The sequence below is a fragment of the Rattus norvegicus genome, chromosome 17, assembly GCF_021556685.1.
Source record: "Rattus norvegicus strain SHRSP/BbbUtx chromosome 17, alternate assembly SHRSP_T2T, whole genome shotgun sequence".
Lineage (NCBI taxonomy): Eukaryota > Metazoa > Chordata > Mammalia > Rodentia > Muridae > Rattus > Rattus norvegicus.
In genome coordinates this window covers 4,277,033-4,304,855 of record NC_141550.1, presented here as the reverse complement: position 1 = coordinate 4,304,855, position 27,823 = coordinate 4,277,033, and the positions used below count along the sequence as shown (strand labels likewise).

Here is a 27,823-nt window from a genome sequence, read left to right as displayed (position 1 = left end):
GTTCTGTTATAAACCTCCATATTTTTCCTTGCTATTAAAGTTGGGGTGGCTTTACATGGATTTTTAAAATATACGAGCAGACAAATTTTGTTATCTATTTACTTCATTCCGAGGAGGTGAAAAGCTGTTCTCTGTGGACGTTTTTTGGATCTGTGGGAAATTCTCTTAGGAAACGTGCTAAGCATCCAAGGCTCAAACGTCCCAGACAGGCAGAAGTTGCTGTCCTGCCTGCCTTGGGCCTGCAGAGGAGCTAAAGACCTCATCCAGAAAACACGTTGCTAAAGGACGGAGTGGTGGCCCATCGCTGCAGAGCCAGGTCCTCTCCATAGTAGTGAGAGCATCCCAGCTAAACTGAACATGTCAACCCTAAAGACACTGTCCACCTAGAATCCCCAAAGAAAGAGCGAGCCACATTGTTTCCCCCAAACCCCTGCTCTAGACCTCGGGGATTCTTCATCTCCTGAGGTGGCACGGCAGCGTTGGGACATTCCTCTTCCTCCCCTCTATGTCCTTCTGCCTGACAGGATGTATGATGTGGAACAGATCCGCCACTGAGGGCACATACCTGTGGTCCTATAAACACATAGGCAGTTTCACCAGTAGGCACATTCTCAGGATCTGGCCCTGAGGGGCAGTGCGGACAAATCAGACTCAGAGATGAAGATGCTCCCTGCCACAATGACCCCTGCGGGCAGGGGCAGCCCACGTGTCTTCATCTATGCCTGAACTGTGGGGCTGCACCCTTGCCCTCCTCTCCCCGGACAATGCTGAGGATGGGAAGGTAGAAGAGGTTAGGAGATTACAAGGATCCTCAGGGCCTCCGTCCGTGTAGGGTTTCAGTGGCTCCATGGTGTGTCAGGCTCATGGGATTGCCTTTTATATACCGTTAGGAGGGAACTATGAGAGCACGTGCATGCCTGCAGATCCTTCGCAATGTATGAATTACTCCTCAAAGCTGAGTTTTGAATCAGTAAACAGTTCAGCAGACAAAATAAAGCCGCTGTATGAATTTTATTGAAAATATTTCTTCAGACAATCTATTATGATCACTTTTCCTTCCCTCATCTCCTTCCAGATCCTTCCCACCTCCCCACCCTTCCAACTGCATACCTTCTTTCTCTCTCTCTTTTTGGAGAACAGGCAAAATGCAAAACAAAACAAAAAGCCAGAGAAGCACATGCATGTGTGTGTGTGTGTGTGTGTGTGTGTGCACATGCGCTCACAAGCACACAAGCACATGCATGTACACACATACACAGGCACATGAATGCATGACATATATGCATGCACACACACATACACACAGGCACACACCTGTACATACATACACAGGCACATGTATGCATGCACACACACATACACACAGGCACACACCTGTACATACATACACAGGCACATGTATGCATGCACACACACATACGCAGGCACATGAATGCATGACATATATGCATGCACATACACATGCATGCATGACACATGCGCACGCACACACACATGCATGCATGACACATGCGCATGCACACACACATACACACAGGCACACACCTGTACATACATACACAGGCACATGTATGCATGCACACACACATACAACACAAAACCAGAAACGATAATGTATAAGCAAAAGACCGATAAGGTAACAAAAGATGCCCAAACAAGTTTCCTATGGAAGAATAGGAGGAAGAATTGTGGGCTCGGAAGGGGATAGGGACCCCACAGGAAAACCAACAGAGTCAGCTAACCTGACCCCTTGATGTTCTCACAGCCTGGCCCACCAACTACACATACATGGCCTGAACCTAGGCCCTCCCTTCATATGTAGATGTGCAGCTTGCTCTTCACGTGGGTCCCAAACAACCTGTAAGTGGGATACTAGCTGGGCTGCTTTATCCGTCCCCAACCGGAGAGGGGGCCCCACCCACTCAGAGGAGAAGGGGAGGGGAAGAGGAAAGGATTGGAGTGGGAAACCGGGAGGGGGCAGTGAGCAGGATGTAAAGTGAACAAGTAAAAGAAAAAAATTAAATTAAATTTTACAAGAGATGCCCAAACAAAGAAATATGAGATTTAAAAATCTCAAATAATTCTATTGGGTTGGCCATCTTAGGCTGAGCATGGGGTTTGCCGTTCAGTGTGGTTTGTATACTTAGTAAGACTCCCTAGGGATGACTAACTTTTCCTTTGTGGGAAGTTGTCAGGTGGAGATAACTTCTGGTTAAGGATCAGAGAGCGTAGTCAATCCCCCTCTCGGCACTGAGATCGCATACGGGCTAATTCTGTGTAGACCCTGTGCGTGCCGCCTCAGTCTCTGTGAGTTCACGTGAGTCAGCCCTGCTGTGTCCAGAAGACGCTGTCTCCTTGGTGCCTTCATCCCCTCTGGTTCTTATAATCTTTCTGCCTCTGATCCTTGAGTGGAAGGAATTGGTGAGACAGCCTATTTTCGGCTGAGAGTTCGGAGTTCTTTCGCTCTCCGCACATTGTCCAGCTGTGGGTCTCTGCATTTGTTCCCATCTGCTGCAGGGGTAAGCTTCTCCAGTGGTGGCTGAGAGAGGGGCTGATCTATGAGTATAGCAGAATGCTAGTAAGAGTCGTCTTATGACTGTGTTCTTTAGCAGAACAATGGTATCGGGTTTTCCCATAAGCCCAAGACCTATCTAGTGTCAGGTTCTCAGCCATCTGAGTACTATCAGGCATGGGTTCCATCCCATGAATTAGCCTTAATTAAATCCAATCAGATTAGTGGTTGGTTACTTTCACAACCTTTGTACCACTGCTGCTGTGTTACGGGGTATCGGGGTATCGTGGAGGCTACTTACCATTGCAGATCGCAGGGTTCGCATCTGGGTTAGTGACTGCCGCCTCCTCCCATCGTGCAGTGCAGAGGACCTCACAGGACCGTGAACACTAATCTCTAGGGATGAAGGAAGGCACCAGCTTCACGTCTCTGGGTTTCCACTATTGGGGTAGTGATGGAAACGGTCATAAATCTATTCTGGGGATTTCATGCAACATTTTTGAAAGGTAAACAGTCTACTGTTTAGAAATATCCAAAGACAGCTTGCTAATGAACAACATCCACAACAATAAGGAAATTCCGGGGTTGGGTTTTTTTAGCTATCGCATGACATTCTCCAGGGAACAGTTCTGTACACATGTGGCTGCGTGTTAATTTTGGGTAGACACCAAGAAATGATACTGTAGATTCAGAAGCATGCACACTTTTAAAATGTTTGGCAAAGGGCCCCATATGAAAAGCAGTGGAGAGCTTAATCCAACTATCGGCTTAACCTACGGGGTCTCTTTATCCCGCATGACGTCACCAACATTCGCATTACTTAATGTTGAAATATTTTCCACTCTAGCAAAGCACAAAAATTTTTTTGGTTTTGATTTGCATTATGTTGATGGCGAAACCATCCATTTTAAGATCTCTTTGCTGCCCTTTCATGTGTGCTCTGAAGATTCCCAGGCTGGGTCCTCATTCTCACGAGGCTCTGGTCAGTCTGTTAGTGCCCTTCATGTATTCTGTCTTTCTATTACTTACTACACATTACAAAATGAGGTTCCCAGTCTGATCATAGTTACATATGTGATCTGTTGGATCTTTCTTTCCTTTGTTGTCTTTAAGTTTTCTCTGTGCACATATTGAGATAATATGTTTACATAACTACGGTCGTTCAGCAGTGACTTTAAGGCAGTCTTTTTTCCTTGTATTTGGCTCAGTCTCTCCATCTCTTGGTCTCTGTCTTTCTCTTCCTTCTCCTTCACCCTCACTTTCTCTCCTCTTCTCTGGTTTCTGACCTGTATTGCCTCTCATGCCCTAACACTCCAGAATTTATGGAAAATGAAATAAAATACATGGAAAGGTTTAAAAAAAACCAACAACAACAAAATGGGAGTGGACAAGGTAGTTCCATGGGTTAAGGCCCTAACTGACAACCTGAGGAGCTGAGTTTGATCCCTGGATACACACGGTAAAGACCAGAACTGAATCAAGAGTTATCCTGCACACACACACACACACACACACACACACACACACACACATGTGCACATACACACATGCACACACATGTGCATACACATATGTGCACATGCACACATGCACACACATATGCATCATATACATACACATGCATGCACACAAACATGCATGCATACGAATACCACACACACACACACACACTTACAAACACTAAATAATGAATGACTGAAAATTGTATATAAAGATACAGCAAACACAAAAGTTGTAACCTAAAAGAAAACTTGTACAAATATGTTACTACACGGCAAAATTTTAGTCCTCTATGAGAATGAAGATGACCAGCACATAACGATCAGCCAGTTCAGCAATAAAGTATTTTAAGTTTGTAGGCTGAAGCACTTTGCAAGGCTTGCTGGAAAGCAGTTAAGTTCATGGTGCAGAAACCAAGCGGTGTGAGAAACCATCCATTGTGGCCAGGCCGTATGCTGCTTGTGAGAGGACAGGAGGCTCCATTTCATCCCTTTCTTTCTCACCTCACAGGCGTGAGAACTAGGACTGAACATTCAATCAGTGGGTCTCCAACCGCTTCCATTGTGATACACAGTGTTGGAGAACGTGACTATCAAAGGTCACCAAGGGAAGAAGGAGTCTGAGCTCTGAAAACCACAAGAAACCAGGTATATTCACAAGTGTTGCTACTATGAGACAGTCATGTACCAAAGAGTAATTTTCAAAATCAAAGTTTTATATGCATTAATACTGTATCTTATCACCTGAAGGTCATTATAACTTCTGTTAATATGTTACCACTCTGACATTATGAGTGACCAGTCTTATAAGCCATATATATATATATATATATATATATATATATATATATATATATATGAAAGTGGGGAAAGGACAGTAGAACGTAGGTGATTGCCTAAGCACAGCTTGATGAATTTCGTCCCACAGAGCCTTGGTGTGACACACAATGCACCCTTTGGAAACAAGAGTCACATGCACTTTTAGAAAGGCATGCACCAGTTCTGGAGATTTTCGGGCTTCTTTAAGAGCACGTTTATTGGTTTTCATTCAGGCATCACAAGACAGTTTCTAGTGAGAACCTCAGCATAAACACCGCAAAGAGACAAGAGACTGGCGAAGAGACAGAAAATGAAAGCTTGCACCCTGGAGGGAAGGGACATTGTAACAATGTAAACGCAGACCCTAGAGGTTAGGAGAGCTTGGTTGGCTCTTGAACTCAGCTGCCAGTAAGCAGTGCTGGAATTGTCCACTCTCTGCTGTCAGGAGAACCTGCCCCAGTCTCTCGGAATGATCCTGTGCTCCAAATGTGAGAAAGTGAATGTTTTAGAACTTTTCTCTTGAGTTTTGAGTATTATTTCCTCTTCCTCTTCCTCTTCCTCTTCCTCTTCCTCTTCCTCTTCTTCCTCCTCCTCCTCCTACTCCTCCTCCTCCTCCTCCTCTTCCTCCTCCTCCTCCTCTTCCTGCTCCCTTCTCTTTCTGCCTCTCCCTCCAGTGGTCATGCAGCCCAAGCCCCTGAGCACACTTAACAAGTATTTTGCCTCAGCCCTACTCTCTTCTCTTGATTGTTGAGTTACTGTTTCTAGGCAGAGGCAATTTTTAAATCCTTGGTTTTGGCTACTTACGTAGATCGGGACCTCCAACCTAGATCTCCAATGGCACTTCTGCTTCAACTGAGAAGCATGTTCTTAGCGTCAATTATTATAAAATCAAAGTACAGATTATATCTGAAACACATTCGGGAAGCTTCAACTAAGAATGCTTGAACTAAGAAATCTTTAGCCAAGGTATTTTTTTACATAAAACTAAACAAGCACATCCACTTCAGTATCTACACTTGTTTTTGTTTTTAAAGTGATTATATATATTATATATACATGTATATATGCAAAATCATATGTAAGATTTGTTATTGGTAAATATTTTATTACTACACCTATTTCACATGCCTGGCATCACATATAAAGTTCCTCGGGAGTGGACTGTAGTTAACAGTAAGAACTGCTCATCGGAGGACCCATTGGTTCCTAGAGCCCACATCTACCTACAACTTCGGCTCCAGAGATCCAGTGTCCTCTTCTGCACTCTGAAGGCTCCTGCACTCATGTGCACACACACACACACACACACACACACACACACACACACACACACAGAGAGACATTTTAAAAGAAGTTCTTTTAAGATTTCTAGGGTGTGTGAGTGGGAAAGGTTTAAGAAACTCCACTCTGTCAGATGTAAGGTTGGTAAAAATTCTTTCCAAACCTGTATGCTGCCAATTTGTCCTATTGACAGTGTCCTTTGCCTTACAGCTTTGCAGTTTCGTGAGGTCCCATTTATCAGAACACACTGGTGTTCTGTTCAGGAAATTACCTCCTGTGCCCATGCATTCAAGGGTACTTCCCACTTTCTCTTCTACGAGTCTCTTCAATGGATCTGGTTTTATGTTGAGGTCCTTGATCCATTTGGACTTGAGTTTTGTGCAGGGTGATAAATACGGATCTATTTTAATTCTTCTGCATGTAGACATCCAGTTAGACCAGCACCATTTGTTGAGGATGCTTTCATTTTTTCCTCACTGTATGGTTTTGGCTTCTTTATCAAAAATTAAGTGTCCATAGGTCTGTAGGTTTATTTTGGGGTCTTTGATTTGATTCCATTGCTCAACGTGTCTGTTTCTGTACCAATCCCATGCAGGTTTTATCACTGTTGCTCTGTAGTACAGCTGAGGTCAAGGATGGAGATTCCTCCCAAAGTTCTTTTATTGTTCAGGATTGTTTTGGCTTTCTTGGGTTTTTATTTTTCCATATGAAGTTGAGAATTGTTCTTTCAAGGTCTATAAAAGTTGTGTTGGAATGGGGATTGGATTGAATCTATAGATCTTATGCTTTTGGTAAGATGGCCATTTTCACCAACAACCCAAATAACCCAATTTGAAAATGGGGTGCATAACTAAACAGAATTCCCAACAGAGGAAACTTGAATGGCTGAGAAGCACTTAAAGAAATGTTCTAAGTCCTTAGTCATCAGGGAAGATTAATAAGTAAGAATCCCTGAGAGTCCATCTTACCCCTGTTGAAATGGCTAACATGAAAAGAAAACACCTCATCTGGCAGCACACGCTGGTACGGATACATAGCAAGGTGAACACTTCTGCATTGCTGGTGGGAATGCAAACTTGTACAACCACTTTGGAAATCAATTTGGTGGTTTCTCGGAAAGCTGAAAATAGTTCTACCACAAGACCCAGCTGTACCAGTCCTGGGCATATACCCAAAAGATGCTCACCCATACCACAAAGACACTTGTTCCTCTAGCTGGGATGCCTTGTCTGGCCTCAGAGGAAGAGAAGGCACCTAGCCTCACAGAGACCTGAAGTGCCAAGGTGGGGGGGGGGTCCTCAGATGAGGGGGAGGGGGTATAGGGGACAGGGAAAGGATTGTGGGAGGGAGTGGGGCAGTGATCAGGATGTAAAGCAATTATGTAAAAAAATTAAATTTAATTTAAAAGAAAAGAAAGGAAGAAACTCCATTCTGTGGTTTTTTTTTTTTTTTACATGATTCAACTTTTAAAACGAGAGAACAATGGCTCTGGGAAAACATAAATTTCACTTGTTGTTTTCCAAAGATAGCACAAACCCAAGAACATTTTCAGAGAAATTCGGTTCCCTGATGTGGTAACCAAGAACCCACATCTGTTGCACAATGTACAAGAAAAGGCAGTGACTTGAGAATAAGTTGTTGAGTCAAGGGAAAGGACTCATTTGGAAAAGCTGTGAGCCACATAGGCTGTTACCCACTCCCAAAGTCTGGGTCTTGGGAGTGTTGGAAGCCCAACATTGTATAGGAATCCGTGGAAGACATATCTAGAGGGCAGGTAGAATTATGGGTGTTCTGTCTGCTGCTCTGATTGGATTGCTGACATCTACAGCCCACTGGAGCCCTAGATTCTGTATGTACAGCAGAAGGAAGTGACCTGTTAGTAAGTTCATTTCCCAGGCATACTTAATTGCTGTTGAATGTGGAGCTACAGAAAGGGCCCTTTTCTGAGACAACTATGGAAGGCAGCAACTGGCCTGCTTTCTTCAGAGAAGAAATGAGAGTTGGAGCAAAGCGATTTTCCTAGGAGGGCAAAGTGTCCTAATGTCCTCCAACCATTGGGAAACTTCAGCAATTCTTACAATATCTCATTTGATGTGTAGCCTGCAAACTTAGTGACATCCAAGATCAACCGGTAAGTCAGGGCTACCTCACTGTACCCCAACCCAGTTCTACAACTAGTCCCTCCATTCTACCACACCGTCGCCTGTACCCTAGTCAGACTGTGCCTCTTGACTGACTGCTACTCGCTCAGAAACATTCTAGAATGATCCTCAAGAAGCATCCATTGTTTACAGCGTTGGATGAAAAATAACAAGTGCCTCCCAGTTTCTCCCATTTTCAGTCAATACCCAAACTTCTCTTCCAAGCTGCTCTCCGGCTGACTCCCACAATTCCTTCCCAGTACTAGGCAGGTCCCAACCACTGGGTGCTGCCCATGATTCGCCCTCCACATCTTCTTCACGTCATTCCCTTTCCTTGAGTCATCTCTCTTCTTTCAACGTTACCTGTCAAAGCCTGTCCCTCCGCCATGACAGAGTTCATAATCTGCCACTATTCACTCCCTCGGTGGCACTGGAGCCTCCTTCCCTGGGGTTCTCAGCTGAAATGTCCAGCCTCCTCATGGATCAAACAGCTGCTGTATTCTTGGATCCTCTGTTCATGGGAAGCCATTGTTGTGTGTGTGTGTGTGTGTGTGTGTGTGTGTGTGTGTATGTATGCATATATATGTATATATATATGTATATATATATGAATGAGAGATTAATTCTATAAATTCTGTTACTCTAGAGAATCCTGACTAATAAGGGTAGGTACATGGGAACTAAGCCAAGAATTATCTAAACTTAAAAATGACAAAACTGGACTCAGGGTGCATTCAGTGGGGCGAGGTCTGTCTAGTTTGCTTGAATACCTGAGTCTATATCTAGCGTCCAAAAAGAATGGCAGGCGAGGAAGTCTAAGCACGCCCAGATACCCCATTCCTATGGGAAAGCCCAACTTCGGTGCTAGATATTTTAAAGTGTCAGTTTTGTTATCTCGGTTTGAAAACTTGAATAACTGTCTCCTTCCTGTGACATTCTCGGGATGGGGGAGGGGAGGCCCCTCAGAAGTTAGTGTTACTTTACACCCTGCTTCTGCTTTGGTTGTCACAAGTCCTCCTTGCCACGGTCTTGCATCCTCTGGGGCACCTGTCCCGAGGCCCAGCACTGATGCCAAGAAGCTCACTGCTTCCATTTGTAGAAATTGTGTCTTATGGGGAGGGGGGAAGTGGTCACCACCCCATGGATGGGGTTGGAACTGGGCTGAACATAACAGCTGCATGGCTTGAACTTGAGGTATTTATCCGCTGAGGTGTCTGATTTCCACCTGAGAAGTCTGTGGTCTAGTGAGGTGTTAATCGTGTAAAACCTTTGAATACTGAGGAACATGCTGTTGAGTTTATTTTAACCGATCCGTTCTTGCCACGAATCCCTGCGTTTTGGGGAAAGGGATGAGCAAAGGTTAGCTTTGGCCGATGGTGCTTGCTTAGGTTGCTGAAACCTGAAGCACCCAACAACCGAACTCTCTCTAGTGGATTCTTTGCATGGAACAATTGCTTTCCAGGACTGGGGTGGGGCCTCGGTTAGTAAACCGTTTGCCCAGCATGCACGAAGCTCAGAATTCAATCCACAGTACTGCCCAGCACAAACCTAGCATGGTGGTGTATACCTGTAATCTCACAAAGAGAAAGGAAGATGTTCAAAATCTGAGGCTGTCCTGGGATACATGACTGTCTCAAAACACATGCACGCACACATACGTGCACACACACACACACAGAGACATGCGCGCATATACACACACACATAGTATGTACATACACACACAGGCATGCACACACACACACATGCACACACACACACACACACACACATGCACAAACGCAGGAAAAAACTACTTGAATATAACAACATGACTAAGGTCCAGTTTCTGGTGTCATAGGGCATCACGGGACTGACTGCCAGTGTGCCAAAGAATGTCACCATTACGAGCTAAGTGACTCAGAAAGAGCCAAGCAGAAAAAAAGGAGGGGACAATTACAGACCACAGAGGACAAGATCTGGGTGGAAAAGCCTCAGGGTTATCACGGAAGGCCTTTACTGCTCAGTCTGAGACCTCTGACAGAAGGAGATAAACCCGGAGTCAGGGGATGTGAGTTGATCTTTGCCCTCCGCTCCCCTCCTCCCTCAGCTCTGCCTCTGCCTTTGGGAGCCACAGACTGACAGAAGACTTCTCTTCCACCATAGTATAATGGTCCCTGAAAAGTAAAATTATATATCCATATGTATATGTATAAGTCAATACATCAATACGCATGTGTGTGTAAATAAATACATGTTTTCTTTTCTCATTGCAAGGAAGGGGTTGTGCATTTCAAGCTCGAGTTAGCAGAAATGGCCAGAAAATTTTAGCTATGAGACTTTGAAACCCAGTATGGTTCTTCCTTTTTAGTCAACCTGATGTTTCAAATGACCATACAACAATAAGAAACACATCATGGCTTGTTATCACACACACACACACACACACACACACACACACACACACCCCACACACACACCACACACACACATATACATACACACACACACCACACACACACATATACAGACACACATACATATACATACACACACAGCACACACATACATACACACATATACATATACACAACACACACATACACACATACACATACACACACACATACACATACACACGTACACATACACACATACACACACATACACACACATACACACACATACACACACACATATACATACATACACACGTACACACACACATACACACACACACACACACACACACACACACTCCTGAAGTTGAGTTTCTCACGCATCCCTTGTCGCTCATGTTTGTTACCTGGGACACTAACACAGATCTTGTCTTGACCGAGTCACTCGGTGTTCCTTCAGATATAAAAGCCTGGAGCGGTCCCTAAACGTGGGTCAGGTTCTGACCATCACATTCTACATCTTCACTGTGGCTTCTGATTTTCATCCCAGAGACCCAGTCTCTGACGGTGCTAAGTGCTATGAAATATCATCACACAGACATCATCACCTCCATCGTCCTTGACTTCCGGGCATAAAAGCGTGCGTGTGTTAGTGCCACGAGTGCTCGAGTCTGCAAGGTGAGTTATAATTCTAAAGAAAGTAACATCCAACATTTCCCATGAGTCTTCACTGCATGGAATTCCCTGCCATCTTTCTTAAGGAACGAGAACAGTGGTGGGTGGCCTTCCGTGTTCTGGGAGGGATTGCAGAACGTCCCCTGATTTTGTACATGTCTATCTGTTGTAAGAGTTGAATTAAAAAAGAATAATTCCTTAGGCTGATTTCTGCATAAGCAGACCCGCGTGTGAGAAGTACTGAGGTGTCGCTTTCGCCATCGCTACGGCTACGTGTGAGCTATTTGCTTATTCTCTAAGTAATTCATATGCTAAGGAAAAAGTCCCAGAGAAAGCAGGGGTGGTGGACCTCAGAAACTTTCCATTAGGTGAAAGAAGCCAGATTTAAAAAAAAAAAAACATACACACACAGGCCAAGATTCCTCTCCCATAAAATGTTCAGAACAGTGTGTCTGCTTAGATCTGTACAGAGACCAGGAGTTTGCTAAAAATTGGCCCAAGGGATGCTTCTGGGGGATGAAGATAGTTCAGAACTGGATTGTGGTGGTTGAACAGCTCTGTATATTTAGTAAGCACAGCTGAGCTTTCGTTCCATATATAATTATAGAAGATACTGTGTTAAGAAAAAAAAAAGAAATCAGAGAGTTGGCTCCTAAGTGCCCACATACGTGCAACAAAATAAATAAAGAAAAGAATTTGCTTAGTTTTATGTTTCAGAAGGAGCTGTGAGTGAGCATTCTGTCACACCATGCTCAAACTGAACAATGGGCTCTTTCAAAGCCTGGAGGCTTCACGTTGCTCAGGTTTGCAAATAAGGTCCAAGTAAATTTATTGTACATGCCCGGTTTTAAACACTGTTCAAGAAGGGCAAGCTTGAATACTTGGTGCAATTGCTTTAACTTTTTACTCTGAAATAATCTTAAGCTTAGAAGGCTTACAGTGGTGCACACATCTGTCTTTCCAGCACCAGGAAGGCTGGGGCAGGAGATTAAGACTCTGGATCAAAAAGATTTCAGAGGGGTAAGGGATCAGCAGAAGGAGGAAGAAGGGAAGAGAAGGGAAGGGAGAAGGGAAGGGAGAAGGGAAGGGAGAAGGGAAGGGAGAAGGGAAGGGAGAAGGGAAGAAGGGAGAAGGGAAGAAGGGAGAAGGGAAGAAGGGAGAAGGGAAGAAGGGAGAAGGGAAGAAGGGAGAAGGGAAGGGAATAGCACATGTCGTTAACTAGACTCTTAACTGTTTATATTTATCCCACTGTCTTTTTTCTTCATTTATTTATGTGTATATGTGTCTGCCTACTTGTCTGTATGTGTGTGCAGTGTCTCCAGAGGCCAGAAGAGGGCATCGGATGACCTGAAGTGGAGTTACAGACGATTGTGTGAGCTGCCATGTGGTTGCCTGGAATTAAACCTGGGTCCTCTGCAAGAGCAGGCGGAGCTCTAAACTGCTGAGCCATCTCTCCAGTTCCCTCCCCCATGTTCTTCTTCTTCCTACCCCGTATGTATTTTTAAGCCTTTTCCTCATACAGCACATTTGGAAAAAATAAAATAATTAAGTCCCATGTGAAAGTCCCCATACCCTTACTCCTTAAAGGCCATCGTTACTAACAATCTTTTAAATATTCTCCACAGAGTTTAGGAGAAACAAATGAAATAAGTGAGCACCATGGTTTGCAAATTACAGGGTGTGTATGAGATACCATCGAAAGCAAAATCGAGCAAGACAAAAACCAGTCAATTCCAGTCCCTTCACCACTGTCTTAGTCTCTCACTCTTCCCAGAGTGACTGCTTTGGGGGCCACCCATTGTGAATGCTGGTGTAGGCTCAGATTTTTTTTCTCAAGCCTACTTTTAATAAGGATTCTCAAGTGTTTTGACCCCCTCTTCTAGCCCACCATCTGAAGATAGGGGACAAAAGGTGGTAAAAAGGACAAGGGGATGTGGACCTGTTTAGAAGTAGTTCCTTGGGGCAATTCCAGTTTCTGTCAGGATAGCATCAATCCAGTTCAGTAGTGTCAGGATACCAAACACAAATCACCAGAGGTGGCAGGATTTATCAGAAACTGCCAGATCTTAGCCAAATCAGCATGAGTCAGTGGAAGGGACCAGGACCAGTCAGGGATGCCAGGAGAAGTCCTCTGCCGGCCTCTCTCAACAAAGTGAAGATTAGAGGAGATAAAGACTCAAGACCAATGAAGCCATTGCAAAGCCAGCTGTGCCAGCACACCATCCCTGTCCATTGAGTCCAATTTATACTCTTTCCAAACGTCACGTGTCCTCCCACAGGTCTTGCCTCAGCAAAACACCACGTATCACCTGGAATATCCAGAAACTTCCACTTCACTGCAGCGGTCACCAGTTCACCTGACCCATTACAGGACTGCGTGTGGCTAAGCAGGAAGCTCCGGTAAACACAGGAGAAACGCCTGACAACAGGGATCACACATCCTGCTGTATGGATCTCATGGGCTCAGAGAGATGAGGCTGCCCGTATTTCCACAGATCCACGCACCTGGGTAGAAAGGAGTTGATGGTGCTAGGTGTGTTTATCATTGCTTTATCTGGTCACTTATTTCTCAGACATTGGCTGCCCACCTTGTGCATTTGCAATCACAACAGATGGTGTGGCTGATGCCAGCACCAACCAGAGGCAGTTCATATATGGGATCCCCGCTGCAACCCTGCTGACAGCAGACAGGAGAAATCAAAGCTACAGTAAGAAAGCACATGCTAGCAACAGTGCCCTCAAGAACGCCCCACTCAAGTGTGCACTGTATATTTCCCTACGGCAGCCACCATAGCTGTGAGCTTCTCACCAACAGCCCTGATGCTTTACAAGAAAGAAACGATTTGTGTGTGAATCATGTATCAAGAAAGTTGGCTTAAATCTCTTTAATGATTTTGTTAGTCAGGGGTTTCTCTAAGTAACACCAAAGTCCCACTAGATCTCTTTTTGTGTACATTCTAGTCCATCTCCTTCACGTTCAGTTTTGTGCAGGCGCAAATGTTCAGTGCTACACTGAGGCTCACAGGGAAGTGTGCACCTGCCATCTTTACCATTGCAAAGAAGCAGGACAGGAACGCTGACATGATTATAGGTAACGTTCCTCTCGTATTCTCAGGTAAATGCTGTAATATCAATGAACACTTCTTCAAATATAAAAATCACACGTCCTGGTCTGGAGGGATGGCCCGACAGTTAACAGCACATGCTGTTCTTCCGGAGGACCAGAGTTCCGTTCCCAGCCCTGTGTTAGGCAGCGCACAACCTCCTGTAACTCTAGCTCCAGAGGATCTGATGCCCTCTTATGGCCTCTGTAGGCATTGCAATCACAAGTCCAAAGGGGTGTGTATGTGGGTATGTGAGTGTGTATATGCATGTATGTGTATATGTGTATGTACATGTATGTGTTTTGTGTGTATGTGAGTGTGTATATGCATGTGTGAGTGTGTTTGCATGTGTGTGTATTGTGTGAATATGAGTGTGTATATGTGTGTATGTGTATATGTGTGTATGTGAGTGTGTTTATATGTATGTGTATATGCATGTGTATATGTGAGTGTGTATATGTATGTGTGTGTGTGTGTGTGTGTGTGTGTGTGTGTGACTGCCTGTCATTGTCACTCTGGCCTCCAATATCTAGCCATTCACATTATCTTTACCCCTTGGGAACTGTGGTTTCTTTGTTAGAATCTGATGCCTTCTTGAGATCTAGACTTCTTACCATTGACTCCACCTTTCAAATGTGTTTAGAATAATACGTTTTTCACAGTCGTCTTTGGAAATGCCCTCACGAGTTTCCATGTGCATTCCCTGATCTTCCAAGACAATTACTTCTTTGACCCACAAGGGATTTCAAACTTTCCATAACTTCTAAACACAAACACCTGTTCTTGACCTGTTAGCTTTCAAGTGTCCAAAGAGAGAAAGCTAAACACATCACTGTGGAGGAAGGACTTTAACCACCCTCCTTAGGCACTGCCTCTCAGATCTGCTCCTCGTGAAATATTGTGGAGCCACGGCCAGAGGCTGCACCAAGCAAATTTACGCTTTACAATGTCTGTGGGGACATCCTTCCGATGCTCTGAGCTGGTGTGGGCTAGTCACGCAGTTGAGTCAGTAAGCAAAGCCATGTGACTCCAGCCTTGCTCTGGGGAGAATATAGCAGCAGACCGGGCTCCTCCCTGACCTGCTAGCTGAGGTAGGGCTGAAGTTCCTGGCGCTGTCACAGACCATAGCCTGCTTCCTTCGCACACATTCTCCGAGCTCTCACTAAGTACCTGGACACCATCTGCCTGCCATCTGCCTTCCCCTTCATGGTATCAATTCTGGATTTGAAGAAGCATCTCCCTTGGTGCTTTCCAGCCCCAGCATCTAGCCCTGTTCCAGCTGGTGCAGGTGTTTTAGATGTGCAAAATAGCAAAGGGAGGAGTGACCAACATCGTCCTGTGCTTCTACCACTGCCTAACGGTGGGGTTCATGTCAAGAAAAGCATCCAAACATCTACATTGTGATAATAACCGCAAGTGGGATATCAGATCCGCAGCAGGAGCTGCCATAAGGACGCAGGTATGTTTTTCTCGTTCTGTACATTTCTTTTAGACGTTTCTGATTATCCATGAGGAAATTGGAGACAGTGAGACTCTGGAGCTTGCCAAGGTCACAGAGCCCGGACTCAGATCCAGAACCGTTTCCCTTTGCCACGTTTTGAAAGTCTTTCCAGGAGAGTGAGTTAAAGCAGAATAAATAAAAAAATGCAAAGAGGAGGATGGTCACAAAGTCGGTGACAAGGTCGTTTTTAAGCAACAGATTGGGGCCAGTTCTAACTGGGTTCACAGAGAATACTACGTACGTGATTGAGGAAATGTCTGCCTTAGAAATGAGCTCCATAAGTAGAGAAACACTGAATACTGAGGGGTACTTTAGGATTGACAAGAAAATCTAACAGCTCCAGAAACAGCGGCTCTTACCCTTTGTCACCCATTCTAGCTGGTCTCCTGTATCATGAAACAACAAGTCTATCGTCTGAAGCCACGTGCTTTGTGACAGTAGCAACCAACGTTCTATCCTCTGTACATAGGACAACCTCTGCTTGATTCTATGAGGGCTAAAGTGACGTTTCAAGTTTTCACTGTTGTGCCTAAGAGACCTATAAAACAAGAATGCCTCTAGCATGTAAACCCTACCTGTAAGCCCCACTTGCCCAAGAAGCAATAATTCCTGCAATGATAGGGAGTGTTCGTGCAAAATAACAAAGCATGTGTTTTCCCTTCAGTAAAAAAAGGTTGGTTGCGCTTAATCACACAGAGACCCACAGCAAAACAATAGATGGATCTCAGGGAGTCTCATGGAAGAGTTGGAGAAAGGATTGGGGAACCTGGAGAGGACAGGAACTCCACAGGAAGACCAGCAGAGTCAACTAACCAGGACCCTTGGGGGCTCCCAGAGACCAAACAAGGGCTGGACCTAGGCCTCCCACATATATGTAGCAGATGTGCAGCTTGGTCTTCATGTAGGTCCCCCAACAGCTGGAGTGGGGGCTTACCCTGATCCTGTTGCCTGCCTATAGATGCTCCTCCCCTAACGGGGCTGGCTTGTACAGGCTCAGTGCGAGAGGATGTATCTGGTCCTGCAGTGACTTGTGGTGCCAGGGTGGGTTGGTTCCTGGGAAGGACCTCCCCCTTTCTCAGAGGTGAAGGGGAGGGGAGCTAAGGGAAGAGGCTGTGTGAGGGGGTGCTGGGAGGAGAGGGGGACTGAGATCAGAATGTAAAGTGAATAAATAAATGGAAAAAATAAAATATTTTAAAAAGAAATAAATATATAAACCTTATCTTAAGATTTATAAGGTCATTGCATAAATTATGTAAACTTTCTGTACCCTGAAGATTTGTAAGTTTAGTGGATATGGTTTTAAAAAAACTGTAAATATCTGTGATAACAAAGTTAACTTAAAACTCATAACACAGTGACTTGTTAGCTAAAAATCTATATGTAAGCAATCTGTGGCATGACGCCATCTTGGAATACAAGCATCATGGTATGCCACCATCTTGGCTTCTGGCCTCTGTCAGAAAGGAGGCAGCTAAATGGCTGGTAGCCATCTTTGCTAGGGTTAGAGAAGACGTAGGTCATGTAACTCCACTGCCATTTTGATTAAAGGCGACTACATGGTGTAATGTAAACCATCCAAGGAGTCAACAACATGACTCCAAGATATTTTGGGTTAGGGTGGATTTTTGTATGATAATTCCTATCCTGGAAACAACATCATGAAAACAAGGTTTATGAAAGGTAGGATTTTAAAACAAGGCTTGTTCAATAAGTTATTAAAGCTGAATTTCCACGTGTTCATACATAAGGATGTCCCTCAAGGGTCACCCAGGTGAGACTGGCTTTATAGGCCTGAAAGGGATGTGGAGAGAAGCGAAGACTGGCACCGTGTGGCAAGCTGGAGAAAAAGAAAAGGCCCGGTTGCAATAGACCCTAGCAGTCTTGGAGATGCCAAAACTGCCAGTGCTATGTGATAGTCACCGAGTTCCCCAGCTGCAATGAAATATCATTGGTTGGAGCCTAGAGGACAGACCGTGTGGGCTGCTGAGGTCAGGTCCAGAGAAGTGACCTGAGCCCCTTGAGGGGATCCCAGAGGATTATGAGTGAACCCCATCATTGAGTTGTTTGACTGTCCAAGTTTCGTTTTTGACTACTCCTGATTGTGGCCACGCTCTGTTTCTTCTCTCTTGAAGCAAAAAAGGTACTTTATTTTTGACATTGCAGGAGCCCACAGTTGAGAGATTTTACACTTCTTTAAAAGGAAATTTCGAAGTTTTACAGAAATTTTAAACAACGACAAAAATCCCGGATGCTTTTAAGGAATGACTTTTAAAGATATTTAAATGTATAAGGCCATAGGACATTTTAAGTTTATTAAATGTTTTGTAGTATGTCTTCTATTAAGATGGATGGATAGATAGATAGATAGATAGATAGATAGATAGATAGATAGAGGGATGGATGGATGGATGGATGGACAGACGAACAGACAGACAGACAGACAGATAAAATGGCTAAAGACTTAGGGCCATAGCTGTGAGCACCGAACACTACACTGGGATATTCCCCTCTTGCGATGTAACTGTTTACAGACAGCTGTTAGCTGGTTTTCTATCATGTGGATTTCAGTTCAGATTGCATATGGTGTCATCCTAATATAGTTAAAACTTTTACCTCTTTTGTAAACTAACAAATTCACGTAAGCTTCTGGGAGTCGTAAGACTGGGATCCAGTTCTCAAAGGTCAAATAGACTAACAGCCTAAATCCCCCCCCACTGCCTATTCCTGAGGGTGTGATCTCATCCCCCACCACATCTTGAGACTTCTCCCCTCCCCCAACTACCGGAAGAATGAGCCTGAAAATTCCAAATGTAAGATTTCCCTTTAGGTTCCTAAACTTTAACCTCTGTCCCTAGTCTATATGTATCTCAGCAGATTTCCCACGTACACTATCCAGGAATCATCTGCAGACTACAAACTGCTCCAAACGGCTGAGAGCCCTGGGCTTGCTGAAATCTGGCGTGAACCAGTTCAGCTGATGTGATTGCTCCTATCTCTTCAGCTGGGTCGGGTAGATTCATTAACTGAAGTTCTATAATATGAGAGGTCACTTGACCTGATATATATAGAACAAGGAGGTTATTCGGTGGCTTTAAGAGAAAACTGCTGTTTCTATGCAGACCTGCTTGGGAATCATTAAAGATAATATGGCTGTATTCAAAAAGCATAGCAGAAGAAAAAGGGGACCCAAGATGAAATAAAAGACTAGTAGTTCCCATTCTCATAGTATCCCCAATGTCGGCCATCGCAGGGCCTTTGGCCCTTCTGTTTCTGCTAATTTCTGTTGCCCTTGCATCATTAATGCCTTAGGTAGATAAAAGAATTCCCATCTGGGCGCCATTAAGCTTATGGGTATTAGATCCCAGTATAAATAGGCACCCATTGCAGAGTCAAGGATATGACCCAGAGTGCAACTCAAGGTGGGAAATTGGAGGGATAGAGTTATGTCTTAGGGTTAAATTACTGTGCTTAAGAGATCTATAAAATAAAAATGCCTCCAACCTGAAAGCCCCACTTGCCCAAGGACAGATAATTTCTGGGATGCTGGGACTTTTCACCTAAGATAACAAGCCATGTATTTTTGCTTCAGTAAACAAGGTTGGTTGCCCAACTGCATGGGATCTGCTTGATCACACACAGGTAGGAAGGACATAGGCAGGAAGTGTGTTGGGATGTCTTGCCCCTAATTGGACAAAGGTAAGAAATACCTAACCCTGTAGGTTTTGCCTTTGTAAGCTCCAGACTAATGTTATTCATGGCCATTCCCTGAGAATCCTAGGTATGGAAGATATTTAATAAAAAAGAAAAACCCCCAAAAGAAACAACAATACCAACCAACCAGAGCTCCCAAGGACTAAACCACTACCCAAAGAGTACACATGGACAGACACATGGCTCCAGCTGCATATGTAGCAGAGGATGGCCTAGTTGGGCACCAATAGGAGGAGAGGCCCTTGATCCTACCAAGGCTGGACACCCCAGTGTAGGGGAATGTCAGAGCAGGGAGGCAGGAAGAGAGGGTGCTTGGGGAGGGGGAACACACTTATCAAGTGGATGAAGGGGGAGGGAATGGGATAGGGGGCTTGTGGATGGGAAACCAGGAAAGGTAATGACATTTGAAATGAAAATAAAAAATATCCAATTAAAAAAATGCTTCAAATTTGGCTGAAGAAGTTGTGGTAGTGGTCTTAGTCTTGCCTGGTGGCATTAACACTTCAAACAGGGGCCAGATGCATTTAATGGAAGCTTACAGTCCTTACCATCCGCTAGGCCAAGCTCCAGCTTGATTGGCATGGGATAACAATAACACATGAGTACCACAAAGGCAAGCGGAATGCCTCCGGAGCATAGGCCTCTAATACTCTTCTTTACTAGAGAGAGGCAAGGGGAAAGAGAGAGAGAGAGAGAGAGAGAGAGAGAGAGAGAGAGAGAGAGAGAGAGAGAGAGAGAGAGCTCTTATTGAAACTGCCTGGTTTGTTTTAACATAAACCATTTGTCTGGTAGACAGTGTTAGAAAACTTTCGCCTTGTGTCTTCTTTGCCTACCCAGATGCCCCCCACTCCCAGCCCCTTATCTTGATATCAACTGACTTCTAGGAAAACCCTGGCTCCTTCCATTAAAGCCACCAGAATCCCGTTAACCAAATCTGTTAACCTTGTATTGCCTTCACTCCATCTTCTATAAAATGGAAATCAGGAATGTGAGCAAGCCATAAAGTTGCTTCATGAGACAATAGATGTAGGGTAAACTATTAGGAGGCATCCAGAAAGCCCCACCCTGAGCTATTATTTTCATTAATCGTCTTTATTATCATCATACTATTCAAGTCAAAAAGGGTTCTATTAACCTGCATGGCCATCCCACCCCCCACCCCCGACAGTTCTCCGTCTGAAACTCAGTCAACCTTATCATAAAAACACCTCCAAATCACTTCATGTGCGCTGGGCATGTGCTGAGCCTTCCCCCTGTTATTCCCTAAGCAACACTTGGCAATTGCTTACGTAGCACGTGACCTTTGAGAGCACGTGGAGGATGAGAGTGTTTAAATACCATGCCGTACCCTTTGCGTGAAAGACTTGAGCATGTACAGACATTGGTACCCTTGGCAGCCTTGGAGCCCTCTCCACGCATGCCAAGAAACCACTCTGCCTCTCAATGGCAGAAGCTCACCCCATCAAATCCAAGGCATCACTTCAAGCTCATCTTCCCTATAAACGTGAAACAAACGGCTGTTTTCCCCGGGTGTTGTTCACTCAAATCTATTTACTGGGAACTTAGGGTGTGACAGATACTCTAAGGAACTCCCTCTAAGAGAAAGTAGAAGCAAATGAATGATAGATGAATAAAGAAAAGAAGGAGGTGTTTGCCCACCAATGCCTGCCTAGATGGAATTGCAGTCTCTACTGGAACAATGAGGGTAACCCTCCCCTCCTCACTCCTCCCACCTTGACCACTAGTTGAGAAAATGCCTTACAGCTGGGTCTCATGAAGGCATTTCCACAGCTGAGGCTCCTTTTCTGTGATAACTCCAGCTTGTGTCAAGTGGACACACAAAACCAGCCAGCACACCGGATTACCCCTTGTCGGGGTGGGTACAAGATGGTACCTAAAAGAATAATCAAACTTTAGAGCAGAGGGATCCAAGCCGTGGTGGATGATTACACGAGAGTTCCTGAACACATCTGGGGTTTCAGAGACAACGAAAATATTCCCTTCATCCAAGGAGTTCAGGGCGTGTGGGTACCATAGATCCTTTCTTCCATACCGCAGTAGGGGCAGAATTAATGCTTCACACGGAGAAGCGGCACCTGGCAGGGGCAGAAACCCACTTAGGAAAAGAAGACAAATGAGACTTGGGATGGTGAAGTTGTTCATCAGGACAGCTGAGATGGCACAGTTCGGGAAGTATCAAGCTTCCTGGTGGTTTGAGTAGGAATGGCCCCCATAAGCTCACGTGTTTGCATGTTTGGCCCACGGGGAGTGGCACTATTTAGAGGTGTGGCCTTGGAGGAAGTGTGTCACAGTGGGGGCTGAAGTCTCAGATGTTCAAGCCAGGTCCAGGGTGCCTCACTTGCTCTTCCTGCCGTCTGTGGATCCAAATATGAAACTCTCTGCTACTTCTCTAGCACCGTGTCTGTCTGCCTGCCACCGTGTTTTCTGCACCATGACAGTGACAGACTAAACCCCTGAACTGTAAGCCAGCTCCAACCAAATGTTCTCTTTTATAACAGTTGCTGTGGTCATGGCGTCTCTTTCCAGCAATAAAACCCTGACTGTAACACCAGGGATCAAGGGTATCCAGGAAGCCCGTGGTATACTTAACAGAGGGCTGTTACAACACAATTCAAGAAATAGGTGGGACCCTAGGCAGGAGGCAAGGGGAGACAGACCAACCACCCTCTTAGTGGGCACCTTCAGCCAAGCCAGCAGCAGTCGGTGCTCACCCCACAAGCCCTCTGTCCCCATCCCGTCTGCGTTGAACAATAATACCCAGAACTTTGGGATCCTGGAGTCAAGAGCAGCAGGAGATTGCCTAGTCACATGTTCACAGCAAAACGAACAAAAACACAGTTCACGCAGAATCAGAATATGGGGTTTTTGTTGTTGATTTTTTTTTGTTTGTTTGGTTTTGTTTGTTTGTTTGTTTGTTTATGGAATTAGTTACAGCCAATCTCTCTTATCCCTGTATTCCTGGTAATTCCAGGGCTAGGATGAGGAGGGGGGCTGGGTAGGGAGCCACAAAAGTCCCCGTTATAAATCGTAGGGCCCATCCCCAACAGCCACGGCTCAGATACGAATCGTTTTTCATTCGGTCTCAAGTCATTTTTTTAAAGGCCTGTTTTTCATTAGGAAGGTAACTTGAGAGTCCTTGGGGGGATGGAGGGGGTACGCGCCAGGCAGGAGGGAGCTGATTTTCCCTTCTGACTCAGGGCTTGCTCTTTCCCTGGCTTGCCTCGGTCTAAGTGCGGCCAAGCCTTTTGCAATTTATTGAGACAAAAGAAGGGGGGGGAGAGGGAGGGAAGAAATCACACATAAATCTTAGATTCCACAGCAATTTTATCGGGGTGTGTGTGTGTGTGTGTGTGTGTGTGTGTGTGTGTGTGTGTGTGTTTGCATATTTTCATAAAGCAGGCACATTCAAAAGGCACTAGGTTTTTTTGGCCACACGAGCGTCTGTCACGGGTTGAATATGTCCCAGGTGTGGCTCAGCATTCCGTGTGCACATGGTTCTCATTACAGCATCCCCAAGGGCTTGGAAGTATGCTCTTGCACCTCCCCCACACAGCCACAACTGAGAACTGGCAGATACCAACTGGAAGGGCGCTGTTAGAAGGCCAGCGCTGGAGCTGAAGCCTGCACAGGCCTGGAACCTACAAGTCATATCCTACCCCACCACGTCTCACAGGCCTTCTCTAAAAGCTCAGCCCTGGATCTGCTGATGACTGGACACAGAGATCCCAAGGCACAAGAGAACCAAGGCCCAGGGAAGCCATGCTGTATCTTCTGGTGGCCACTTCATTGTCTGTCTGCAGGTCCATGCATAAACTCACACTAGTGTGGTGAGATTATATGGACTTTTAAAACACTTTCATTTGACAGTCTCTTCTCTAAAGGGCTATTCATAGTAAGCAGAGAGTTGAGGTTTGAGAGAGAGCTCAGTGCTTAAGAGTGCTTTCTGCTCTTCCAGAGAACATGGGTTTGGTTGTTAGTGCCCACACCTCACAACCTCTGCTCCAAGGGACTCAGTACCCACTTTTGGCACCCAGGTACTTGTGCACCTGCACAAACCCACACACAAGTGCACATGTACACCTATAACTAGAAGTAAAAACACATCTTAGTGATTCTCTTCCCTACTGCAGTAGTGAGGGGAGGAGAAGCAGCTTGGAGATTAAGCAAGTGGGCAGTCACGAGACAGAACCTTAACGGAGGATGCTTTGGGGTGACCTGAGGAAGGTGCTTTTCCTCCTGCTACTTCGGCTTCTACATCTGGAAAAGTAAGGACTAAACCACATGATCCTTTGGCAGCCTCCACCGTTGAAATACTGAGATTCTCCTTATTGAATACGGGTCTCTAAAAGGATTAAAGTAAAACTGTAAACCATTTAAATGTAGGCCTGACTATATAACCCTTATCCAGAAATGTACAGGAACAGAAAGTGGGCATTGCAGTTGAGCACACCTAACCCAAAGCGTCGGAAGTCCAAAATGCTCCAAACTATAGGAATATTGGTCGGTCATGTTGGTACTTGAAAAGGTTTGGGGATTGGAGCTTATTAATTTCAGATCTTCATGTCGGGGCTGTTCAGCTTTAGCACCCCAATTACAAAGAGAAGCTACATTGGTCATCAAGAAAGGTAAGTAGCTGTTAGAGTGGGAGTGCAGAATATTTTATCCAGGTGCAGCCCACGGAGACAGACTGAACTTTTCTTTTTTTGGCCCTTCTCAAAGACTCAATCATGAAAAAACAATCTTCTGAAACGCTAGCTAGCTTGTGGTAGCTGGTAACCTCATTTCCTCTCTTAACTTCAGACTTTGAGACCAGGCCCAGAAACAGCAGCAGACACAAGACTGAGGAGAAATGATTGCTACATTTGTGATCAGAGGCCGGGCCCAGCTGTCCCACCCCCCATCACATCTCTCAGGAATCTTGCAAGAGGTTTCCATTAGAGTCACCAGCTCTCGAGGAACCCTTGGTGACCCCCACAACCTTTAGCCTCCTCTCTAGAAGAGATGCCTTCAAAGGCAAGAAAGTAAGTCAGGATGTGGGACTGGCATGGATACCCAGTCACGTGAGTCTATAGACAAGTCCATTATCTTAAGTTTTACTGAACAGGTATGAGTAATAGATTCACAGCATGCAATGTGGTGTTTTGGCCTTTGTATACATTATGATATGATTAAATCAAGACAACTGACATATCATTGTGCTGTATTCTTATGATGAGAACGTTTAAAAAATCTAGGCACCAATTTCCATGTATATTACAAATTATCATCAGCAGTTGTCACTGTGTGGTACAGTAGACCGTTGGAACTTATTCCTAATGGAAACATTGTACCACATTGTACCCTTTAACCACAGACCACACCCATCCCCAACCTTGCCTGAAGTAACCACCTTGCTTCTGTTTGCTTCTCTGGGCTTGATATCTTTAGATAAGTCCACAAGAGCCACACCAGGTGGTGTCTGTCCATGCCTATTGTATTAGTTGTGTCTCTGTTGCTGTGGTAACACACCACGGCCAAGGCAACTGATAGGAGAGTTTGGCTTGTGGTTTTAGAGGGATAAGAGTGTGTCACAGAACGAAGAGCTAGAAACAAGTGGCAGTCATGGCAGTAGGAATGGGAAGCTGAGGCTCATGTCTTGAACAGCAAGCAAACAGAAGAGCAGACTGAAATGCCATAAGACCTTAAACTCTCCAGGCCTGCCTCCAGTGACTTCTAGCAAAGCTGTCTTAGTTAGGGTTTTACAGCTGTGAAGAGACACCATGACCAAGGCAACTCTTACAAGGACAGTATTTAATTGGGGCTGGCTTACAGGTTCAGAGGTTCAGTTCATTATCATCAAGGCAGGAACATGGCAGCATCCAGGCAGCCATGGTACAGGAGGAGCTGAGAGTTCTACATCTTCCTCTGAGGGCTGCTAGCAGAATACTGGCTTCCAGGCAGCTAGGATGAGTGTCTTAAATCCCACACCCACAGTGAAACAGCTACTCCAACAAGGCCACACCTACTCCAACAAGGCCACACCTTCTCTAACAAGGCCACACACTCTAATAGTGCCACTCCCTGAGCCAAGCATATACAAACCATTACAAAGGCCATACCTCATAAACCTTCCTGCACAGTGCCACCAACTGCAGACCACACATTCGAACATCAGAGCTGATAGTGGATAGGTCTCACTCAAGCCATTTCTGTCTTAGTTCACTAAACCTCTGAGGCTCAAACGTGCTGCTGGGTATTCCAGGGTATGCACATTCCACTTTTCCTTGATCAGTTGATGCACACTTAGACTGGTCCATGTCTTGGCTGCTTCTGACAGTGCTGCCATGAACTTAGAGTTTGGATGTTTTGGGCACCTGGATTTCATTTCCTCTGATAGCTGAGTTTAATCTACACCTCGGCAGTGACTTGATTTTGTGCAGAAGGCCAGAGAAGACGGCAAAGACCTAGAAGACACCAGGTTATATGTTGCAGTGAAGTTATAGAAAAGCAACTCTTGGGCCTAAGGTGCCTTGAGGGCAGGTGGTGTGGAGATTGGATTCAAGGACTGGAGTTCTGGTTCCAGTAAAATCTAGATTGCTAACTTCAGAGCCTACCTACTTTCCACTAGGAGATGGGACAGGCCTTCCATCAAAGCATCTGGGGCACATGGAGCTACTGAAAAAGACTGAAGGGGAGAAAACTCTGACCCTGTTATGGGTACTCCTCCAAGACTTTATTTTGCACTCCTGTTGTTAGACACTCACTTGCCTGCTGACTGGCATATTCCCACCTGAGAACATGGAGTCTTGTCTAGTCTGCCTGTGCTTGGCTCTCCCATTCCCACCACAGTATAGAGATGGATGTGCTAAAGAGTCCTTGTCATCTCTTGGGCTTGAGCCTTGCTTCTAGTTTCCAGTCTCTGTCAATCATAAAAGGAATCCTCTGTGGTCCAGGCAGGGTGGAATCCTCTCACGCTGCGCCAACTCCATGAATATTATTTTTATTTTAGTCAGTTTCTAAACACATTTGACATTATAAGTGGAGACATGGGACTACTTCAAACTCTGTTTCCATCAGGTACATCCCAAGGAAGAGGAGGAGGAAGAGGAAGAGGAGGAGGAGGAGGAAGGGGGAAGAAGGGGAAGGGGAAGAGTAAGGGGAAGGGGAAGAGTAAGGGGAAGGGGAAGAAGGGGAAAGGGAAGAAGGGAAAGGGGAAGAAGGGAAAGGGAAGGGGAAGAAGGGGAAGAAGGGATAGGGGAAGAAGGGGAAGTGGAAGGGAAAGGGGAAGGGGAAGAAGGGAAAGGGGAAAGGGAAAGGGAAGAAGGGGAAGGGGAAAGGGAAGGGGAAGGAAAGGAAGGGGAAGAGGAAGGGAAAGGGGAAGAGGAAGAGGAAGAAGGAGGAGGAGGAGGAGAAGAAGAAGAAGAAGAAGAAGAAGAAGAAGAAGAAGAAGAAGAAGAAGAAGAAGAAGAAGAAGAAGAAGAAGAAGATCAAAACAAAGCCTAAAACTTAGCATAAGGGGCTAAAGATATGGAGATATGGCTCAGGTGTTAAAAACACCGGTGCTGCATTCAGTTCCCAGTACCTACATAGTAACTGGCAACCATCTACAATTTCAGCTCCAGGGGATCCAGTATCCTGGCTTCTTCAGCAAGCTGTGTTAGTCTCCAGGCAGAGAAATTAACAAAGCCCACTTATATGTAGGGTTATAGCTTGGAAGTGGAACAGAGTTTTAAATTGAGCAACAATTTGCAACAGATACTCTCTTTCAATCCTGTAGACCTATAACTTCAATTTGATACAAACTGGAGAGTTCTGTGGGAGGGTGTCTGAGACTTAGAGTGGTTCCTGATCTCATTCTGAGACAATGTTCACAATCCTTTGTGCTCAACTCTTTAAGTGAGATCCCTACACCCTTACTCTTCTCCCTCCCTCTCCAAATCCCTCTGGGCAGTTTGCTGAAGGCAACCTTTTAAAACCTGAGAGTAAAGAAGCTTAACTCAAAGCAAAGCTAATCAATGTGGCTGCCCTTCCACTCAGCTTCCTGGTAGTGCACTTGAACATCACAGAAGAAGACAAAAGAGGTCCCTGCTTACTATATTTTTCATTTTTAAAAATTATTTTTAATATTTTAATTATGTGTGTGTGGTAGTTGGGGAGAGGTGTGCATACACATCAATGTGTCAGGTCCCCCTGGAGCTGGGA

General features: G+C 45.1%; 1 long non-coding RNA gene across 1 annotated transcript in view; it reads right to left on the bottom strand.

Moving 5' to 3' along the window:
* Window positions 1-993: 993 nt before the first annotated feature.
* LOC100912124 (uncharacterized) overlaps window positions 994-27,823 on the bottom strand; it is an 85,954-nt gene continuing 59,124 nt past the window's right edge. Inside the window, exons 4-5 of the long non-coding RNA XR_015641401.1 lie at window positions 2,814-2,952; window positions 994-2,556 (exon numbers count right to left, since the gene is read on the bottom strand). This is a non-coding gene — a long non-coding RNA (uncharacterized LOC100912124). The remainder of the gene's footprint in view (window positions 2,557-2,813; window positions 2,953-27,823) is intronic.